This window comes from Hipposideros armiger, unplaced genomic scaffold (genome assembly GCF_001890085.2).
Source record: "Hipposideros armiger isolate ML-2016 unplaced genomic scaffold, ASM189008v1 scaffold_66, whole genome shotgun sequence".
NCBI lineage: Eukaryota > Metazoa > Chordata > Mammalia > Chiroptera > Hipposideridae > Hipposideros > Hipposideros armiger.
The window spans coordinates 576,281-585,143 of NW_017731416.1; the positions used below are offsets into that span (position 1 = coordinate 576,281).

Below are 8,863 nucleotides of genomic sequence, written 5' to 3' on the forward strand. Positions count from 1 at the left end.
TGTGTGTGTGTGTGTGTGTGTGTGTGTACACTTGTGCGTAGTGTGGTAAAACAGTATTTGAGATTTGGACCCAGACTGTCCTGGTTCCAAATCCGGGCCCCGCCACTTACAAACTTTTTGTCCTTGGTAAAGCCACATTTTTCAGCCTTTATTTTCTTATCTTTAAAAAGGAGACAGGCCGATACTGTAGCGTATACTTGAAAGTTGCTAAGGCAGTAGATTTTTAAAGTTCTCACCACTCCCCCACACACAAAAATGGTAACTGTGTGAGGTGATGGATGTGTTAACTAACTTTATCTGGGTAATCATTTTGCAATATACACATGTATCAAATTATCACATGGCACACCTTAAACTTACACAGTGTTCTATGTAAATTATACCTCAATAAAACTAGAAAAACATGTTTAAAAAAATAAAAGGAGAACAGGCTGTTGTGAGTATAAATACAGTACTACCCGCCAGTGCCCAGCATGGTTCTAGGAGCATGGTAGGGATGCAAAGTGTCCACAGATTACTGAGACCCGGTGACTGGCATGAGTCGTGTGCAGGACACACTGGTTGGAGGGCTGGACATGTTCTCACTGACTCACTCCAGCCCTGCCGGGCTGTGCCCTGAAACAGCTGTCAGGCAACCCTGGTGCCATGGGTCCCTCAAAGTCCAGGGGTGCAGGGTTGCTGTCTCCTTGTCTGACCTCTGGGGTCTCTGCTGGCAGGTCATGGGTTATGTCTGTAGCTTCTTCTAAGGGTGTAGGCAGCCAGCAAGCAGTGACTCTGTCTCCCCATTTACTCCTCCCACCTAGCTCCCCCGTCTCCCTCTCTGATGCGCATCTCTGCTACGGACCCTTTAGCATCGCTTTAACTCACAGCCAGAGAGACCTCCTAGTCCCCGTGCAGAAAAAAGAGACATTTATTTCAACTTTTTGCCTTCTTGAAGAACTAACGTGACATGTCCAGGAAAGAGATGGAGTGAAGCAGGCCTGTGACCGCACTCTGCCAACAGGGACGCTGAGCACTCGGTCGGTTTAATTCCCAATATGTGCCATCTCAATTCGGTTTTACACATGCTGCCAAAGAGGCAGATGACTTTCACTACAGAGCTGAACTTCCAAGTCCCCCATGGAGGTCCATCTTTATTGGAGGAAATGTCAGGACAAAATATTCAGGTTCATGACTCCACAGTCCAAACTGGGGATCTGGGAGTAAAGTGCAGCCTGTCCTTTCACACAGCCCCAAAGTAGCTGAGGTCAAGGGCGAGGTTTCTATAGAAAGTGTGCTTGAACAAACTAATCCTGCCCTTTCCTTTGGCATGGGGGGGAGGGGGTCATCGGTGCCATGTGTGGTAGGCCAGCTGCAGTGTGGGCAGGAGGCTGAGTCCCATTCACTTCTCTAGCGCATTCCACAGGAAGTGAGCAGAGTTGGTGGCCACTTAGGCACAGGGCCCCCTGAGCTCAGAGCGAGGTCAGACACTGTGGTGTTTGAAAGCCCACTGGGAGGTCACTGGACACCCCTTCCTCTCCCAAATCCATTATGATACTGCTGGGGTCATCCTGGGGAGTTTGGGCATTAGACAAAATAGATGTATCAATAATTGTTCCACCATAAAACCTCTGCCTGGGCCATGCTCACATCCAAGTGCAGTGACCTGACCCAGGAGTCAAAGCTTTCATGAATTAACTATGGACATGATGTGGTTTTCAGAAGTTACTGATTGAAGGAGCGTGTCTGATAATATTCTGCTTGTTTGGAGATACAGATGTTGAATAAAGTACTCGCCCAATTGGCAACTAGTTTTGTCAACAAAAAACCTGAACTTGTTTCCTTTTCTTTCCAGGGTGAGCAATAAGGAAATTCTCTCACATTCTCCCAGGTTTGTTACATGAGCAACCTAGCTTTTATTGTTTGAGAATGATCCATTTATGAGTATTAAAGCAATATAATTGCCATGGTGACTACCATCACCTGGAATACTGACACGAATCTGAATTGGCGGCCAGCGCCTTCTGGACACAAGCTGATACGACAAGGCCTTTGGAACTCCTTTCAACTCTCTCATCTTCAATATTTACAAAACAAAACAAAAAACCAAAACTTATTTGGAAACAATTTCATGTGTGCAAAAAAGAAAAATCATACAAAAAAACCCCAAACGCTTACATACCCTTTAACCAGATGCACCTATTGTTAACATTTTACATCATTTGTTTTATGGTTTGTGTGCTCTCTCCCCATCCACCTGCTTCTCACTCAAACATGTGCATGCAGCTGAACTGAGCAGATGCCACTGTCCCCACGAAAATCTTGCCTGGGCTGTGTTCATCTCCAGGCAACAGTGGCCCGACCTGGAGTCAACGTTTTCATGAGTCAGTTAAGGTTTGGACACGGCTTTCAGGAGTTACAGATAGAAGGACAGTGACTGATAAGGTCCTCCCAGTGTGGAGAGGCCAATGCTGGGAAAGCACTTGCCAAACCTTGAACCAGCCTTATCAGCAAGACCCAAGCCACAACCAAACCTGCACTTTATTTCCTTTTTCCCCAAAGTAAGCAGTAAGGAAATTCTTTTGCACACACATACATATTTGTCTTCACATATACATACATAAGTTTATTTCCTGAACCATTTCAGGGTGAGTAACATGCAAACATGGTCTTTACTCCAAAATACTTCAGTATGTGTTTGCTAAGAATAGGGATATAGGGATATTGTCTTCTCACAGTACAGTCTTCGGCTTCATAACCTACTCTGACAATAGTTTTCTCTAATGTACTGTCTTCACTCACATTGTCGCTTGATCTCATAATGACATTTATAACATTCCTCCCCTTCTCCAGGTCAGGGGCCAGTCTAATCAGGTACTGCATTGAGTTGTCATGTCCCTTTAGCTTCCTTTAATCTTAGTCTTAACACAGCCTTTCTTTGTTTTTTTTATGACACTGACATTTTTAAGAGTACACTGCCTCCTTTCTTGTAAACAGAGCTTTCCTCATTTGGGCTTTGTTTGATGTTTCCTTGTCATTACGTCGAGGTTATGCATTCCTGGCCGCACCTCCTCCTGGTTCTCACCTCTCGTCCCACGAAGACCAATCACTTTCAAGAGCCCGTGGTCTTCTCCTTCTCTGGCCTCCTATCCTTGTTTTTTAGTTTGTTTTTAAATTGAGGTATAATTTACATTCCATAAAAGGTGCAGCTCCTAACTGCACAGTGGGTGAGTTTTGACAATGGCATGACTTGCGTTACCGTAGCCTACCGAGAAAATGACATCTTACACTTGAGACAAACTGTTTTGGTCACAGCCCACTCAGGCAGAGCAAAGATTCCAAGTCTACCTACCCTCCTCTCCTGCCTTTCAAGGTAAAAGAACTCTGTGACATCAATGAGGTGTTGCTCAATGAGAAGCAAATCTTTCTTTTAGGCGGTGGTTGTTACGTACATCATGGCCATTTTTTTCTCATGTGTGTGCTATTGTGGGAAACACACAGAAAATGTACTTAACTATTCTAATAACCCATAGTAAGCTTCCTGGCATGTGTGTTCTCTTAATCCACGGACACAGAAAGGATAGCTGCTGTTCTACTGGTTGGACCCATTTTATATATTAAAAAGGAACTCTTAGAAGAAGCTGGGGGCCCCCAGCCCATGACAGAGGCTGTACCCCGATTATGATTTATTCTGGTGACTGCTGTTTTCTTAGTGTGTTCTGCCCTAATGGATGCAGTGAATTTCCTGGTGACAGAAATCATTGTGGCATGTCCCAGGGCACTGTAACCTTGTGCCTGACACCATGCCACATGAGCTGCAACATCCATTCAGTGAACACTTGAGCGTCTAATCAGGCAGCTCTCAGCGCCAGGGCCTCCCAAAGCTTCACCTCCCACACTCAGCATTCATCCAAGCCTGGCCCTGTCCGGTCCTTGTGCCAGACACTATAAATACTAAAACTCCCAAACCATGGTCCACTACCACACTGGTCTAAGATGCTATGGAAGAATCCAACAACATGCATGTCCATCCTCCAGCGGACAGGTCAGGTGTAACCTCCGTGGTGTGGGTTTGAGCAGGCTGGTATAACCCCTAAGTTCCCTTCGCCAGGATATTGTCAACTGGAAAACTCTTGTCCACTTCCTCTTTCCAAAGGGTCCAGCAGTTTCATCATGATCTGAACAGTCCAAGGTATGCAGATGGTTTTGTAGAAAGAACCCTGGGTTAGGAGCAACTGGGATTTCCTTTGCTGCTCAGTGCTATTTCCTGTACAACCCCATGCATAGGACTCCTCCACACTGGGCCTCAGTTTCCTCATTGTCTACAAAAGGGGGAGAATAAGTGGCCTGTCCACCTCATTTGGCATTTGTGAAAGCTAAGTGAAAACGTTGGCAAATGTACTTTACTAAAATGCATGTTGTGCAAATGTACTTTACTCGAGGCAAATAGTTACCATTCCTAATTTTATTACCCTGTTCTGATGTGACCTCGGATTCTGGAAGTGCCGGACCTGCCAACCTCGGGCAGCTGTGGCCTGCTGCCAAGCCTACTGTGGGAGATTGTGAATGTCCACACGCGGCCAAGAACTACCAATACTGGTGTCAAGTCCAGGAATCAGGACAATACTTGCTCTTGTCAATTGAATCCAAGAACAAACGAATGAGTCACCAATGTACGTAACTTGCACAATGATGTGTTATGTTATGTGTACCTTTATTAATCTCTAGTAGCTACGTGGGACTACAGTTTGAAAAAGGACTCAGTCAAAACGTCCAGAATTCAAGGACTCTTGTTGAACTACGTGGCTCCACGCCTGGCCACTCTACAAGCCTCCCCCACTGCTGGGCTGCCGTTGCTCCAGCCCTTGTTTCCTATTGGCAGCCCACAGCCTACTCGAGAAGAAGGCCCAGGCTGTATGGTTCCAGCTGGTCTGCTTCTTGTCATGCTTCAAGGTGCCTGCCTTCCCACGAAGGCTTTCCCTCAGGGAACTTAGCATCAATATTTCCTGTCCTGCATGAAGGAAGTCTTGGAAAATCCATTGTATCAGAAGGGCTGCTTCTCCCCAAGGCCAATCTCCCTGGGGAAGAGTTTTTCTTGGCAGTCACACATCTTTATGGTAACAATAAAACTATGTTGCCAAAGAGATCAACTGATGTACTGAAGGCCTTTGAGGCACAGTTGGTGACGTTCCCAGACAGACATTTCTGAAGATTCAGGGAAACTGGACAAATGGTTTCACCCCATTTGTCACCATATGGATTCTTGGGCTCGAATGGGAAATGTGTTTCGGTGTGTAGTTAATGATCTCGCCTGCCCAAATCCACCCCTCAGCTAACCTCTCTGCTATGACCATCCAGCCCATCTTCTGTCCTCCTAGCATGTCCAGAAATTAGGATGTTTTCCTTTTCAAATCCTGGCCACGCTCTGTCCCCTTCATTCAAGTCAGATGATCTTGAACATGGGTAGAGCCAGGCCTTCTGAGGAAACTCCTCCAACTTCCTTCCTCTTTCCCTCAAAATCCTGTCTAAATTGTCTCATTCCTTCTCCTCTCTCAATTTGGAAAAGGCTTTTTCCTTCTCCACCCCTTGGTCTCTGTCCCCAACTTCAGCAATTCTCCCCTCTTCACTGAAGTTCCTGCCCCCTACTTTGGTGACACAAGGCTCTCAGGACCCTGTTTCCAGGGGCAGTTGAGTGAGCACAGACAGGTCACATAAGCTGAGCCTCAGTTTCCCTACCTGTAAAGTAAAAAGAACGAAAGTGCCTACTTTGTAGAGTTATGATTTAATTACGGGATGTGGGTTGGCGCAATGCATGTTGTATGGGCTCAAAAACTGTTACATACAGCTGTGAGTGTCATTACGGCACTCAGGTCCTTCCCAGACTTTTTTTACTATATTCTTATCGGTGTCTACCCTCTTCTTTTTTGCAGCTCACCTGCCATTTGCACCTAATGTCATGACTTCAACCATTATTGCTATGTCTGTCCGTCCCCTTTCTATACCACCCTCCCTGGCATTCCAGCGGCAGCCTAAGCACCTCACACAACACACACCGAGCCCAGCTCATCATGTTCTCACTCCAACCTGTCCCTCCAACCCGGTTCCAAATCAGCAGCAGTGTCAATAAGCACGTCTAGATCACCTACGCCAAGTGCTGTCTCACACTTTCTTTGCTACCTAATTCCCTGTGTAGGGGGTTCCACCTCCCCCCTCACAATCACTCAGGTTTGGAAACCTCGGGTCATTTTTGACACTTTCTTCTCTCCTGCTTGGACTGTTAGTTCTATGTCATCAATGCCTCTTCAGGGTGCCATTTTCCCCGCTTCCACAGCCCTGTGTCACATATTCCTGGCCTGTCACCTGGTCTGTGGCAGCAGGCTCCAAATTCCCACCCCAACTCTGCCATTCCCATGTCTTCCGAAGACCAGATCCATCTTCCCACCACATGGCTCTGCCTGGGTCATTCTGGTGTCCCGAACGCTTCACTGCCTGTCAAACAGCACCTAAGCCCATCCTCAGCTAAGAAAGCCATGCTCTTCACAACCCACCCGCATCTTCCCTCCCTGTACTGTGTGTTTGCACTGACTTAACCACTTCCATGTCCTGCGACACGCTCGCTTTTCTGCCATGGACTCTTTCCCTACATGGTTCCTCAGTCTGAAACACCTCTCCATCCCCACAACCCCATCTCCAAAGCCTAGCCAGTATTCAAAGACCCAGTCAACAGCCACTTCCACTCTGTAGCCTTCCTGATCTGCACAGACTCCGAGGTTCCAGAGCCTTCCATGGGCCCTTCCCATTCTACACATCTGACTCCCCACCAGATTGTGTGCACCCTGAAGGCAGGGGCTGTGGTCTGAATACCTCTGATTTACCGGGTCTGCGTGGCTCAGGGCAGTCAAAGAGTGAATTCACGCATAGGTGACAGTCAGCCCTGCGCCTCCAGCTGGGCCTGGTGAAGTCACTAGGATGGTCAGAAGAGTTAAGGCCCAGCCCTCCTCGAACCCCCCAGCTCTGCCCTCTGGTGATTTGGAGGGCCTTGTGATCTGCACATTAATTAGGCTCTTAATGCAAACAGAGACCTGAAAGCTCCCAGATGGGGGAGCAGTAAATGTCATTGGCCATCTGCCTCCAGGATGTGACTTGACCCAGGCAGCAGAGGGACCACAGCCCTGACTTCCATCTCAGGCCCAGCAGGGCACCCAGTGGGGCTCATGTCTATGCAAAGTGTAATGGTGGCTTTAAAAGGGAGGGTTTCTTCACAGGCATTTTCCCATCAAGGTCACATCCGGCTGCCCTCAGGCCAGCTCTTAGTTATTTGCCAAGTAGCAGAGGCCCCAGGAGAAAATGTCAGTTAAGATGGAAGAGTTTATATGAGGGATAACAGCCGTTTTATATGCAATGGTAGTCGGTGACAAACAGAAATTCCCTCTCAACTTCAGCAACTCTCAGTGTAGTTTGGTAAAACCCTTCTGTATAACAATTTCACAATATGTACCAAGAATCTTAAAAATGACCATTGCCTTTGACCCACTCATGAATCAAAGAGCCCACACATTTAGAGAAATAATTCTAAGTGAAGGCAACTTTTTATGGACACATTTGCTGATCACATCACTATTTTAAAAGAGGAAAAACTGTAAACAACCTAAATGTTTTATCACTAGGGTGACTGTTAAATAATAAGCTTACTAAAGTTGTATAATAGCTCACACTAATCTCACGTTCTCAGTGTGCCAGGCACTGGCCTAAGACCTCCTTGAGTAATACATCATCCCGCCCCATCCCAAGTATGAAGTAGCTACTGTTGTTATACCTGCTTTGCAAATGAGTAACCTGAGGCTTGGTCATGTTAGGTGAGTTGTCCAGACTTTCTTGACAGTGGTGGAGGTAGGATAGAAGCAGGTAGTCTAACTCTAGAAAGTGAATTCTTACCACACTGCATCATACTTCTCAGTGTGTGTGTGTGTGTGTGTGTGTGTGTGTGTGTGTGTGTCCACATGCATGTATTTGATGGAATACTGAACATCTTTTATAAATATTACCAATCTATTTAAAATCATTTTGTATTCTATTTTAATAATATAAAAAATGTTCCTGTTATGTTGAGTTAAAAACAGGATATGAAACTGTCTATGTAACATGAGTACAACTTCCTAAAATACTTAATCTATGTATATAGAAAATAAAAAAGAAACACATTGATATGCTAACAGTGACTGTGTTGGGCTGGATGGGCACCTTCTCCCTCTACAGTCAATGTTCTGTATTTTGTACATTTTCAGCCACGCGTTACCACCGATAGACAATCAGGATGAACTTGCTGGTTTTATATTTGCAAATCCCCCAACCAGGTGAGCTGAGCTGTCACCTCGACCTGCCAGTCCACCTGTCACTGCCCCAAAACAAAGACGCCAGAGGCGTCTAACACCCGGCTTCAGACATGGGTGTAGTTGCTCATGGCTCATTGTTATCATCCAGGAAGTGGGCTAGCAATTCTGGGATAAAGCCACAAAGCCACAAGCAATCCCATAAGCCCTACTCAAGGCTGCCCAGAAATGCCCATCTCAGCCCAGTCACCATGCTGAGCAGGCCTGACCCAGAGCAGAGACATCAGGCTTGCAGCCAGCCCCAGCCACACACTGTCCAGTTTACATGGTGCTTCGGGCTGCACGGTGTTACATTGGTTTGGTTGTGTTCAGCTTTGTTTTTAACTGCATTATCTGATGATTTCCAATTGAGAGACTCCAGAGGAAAACCTAGCGTTCTGCCTTCTCTTAAAAATCAAAAGATCCTTGGAGGCAGCAGGTGGCTCAGTTGGTTAGAGCGCAAGCTCTGAGCAACAGGGTTGCCAGTTCAATTCCCACATGGGCCAGTGAGCTGC

General features: G+C 46.4%; 1 protein-coding gene across 1 annotated transcript in view; it reads right to left on the minus strand.

Moving 5' to 3' along the window:
• SLC25A48 (solute carrier family 25 member 48) overlaps positions 1 to 8,863 on the minus strand; it is a 48,116-nt gene that overhangs the window by 11,850 nt on the left and 27,403 nt on the right. The gene's annotated exons all lie outside the window — the stretch shown is intronic.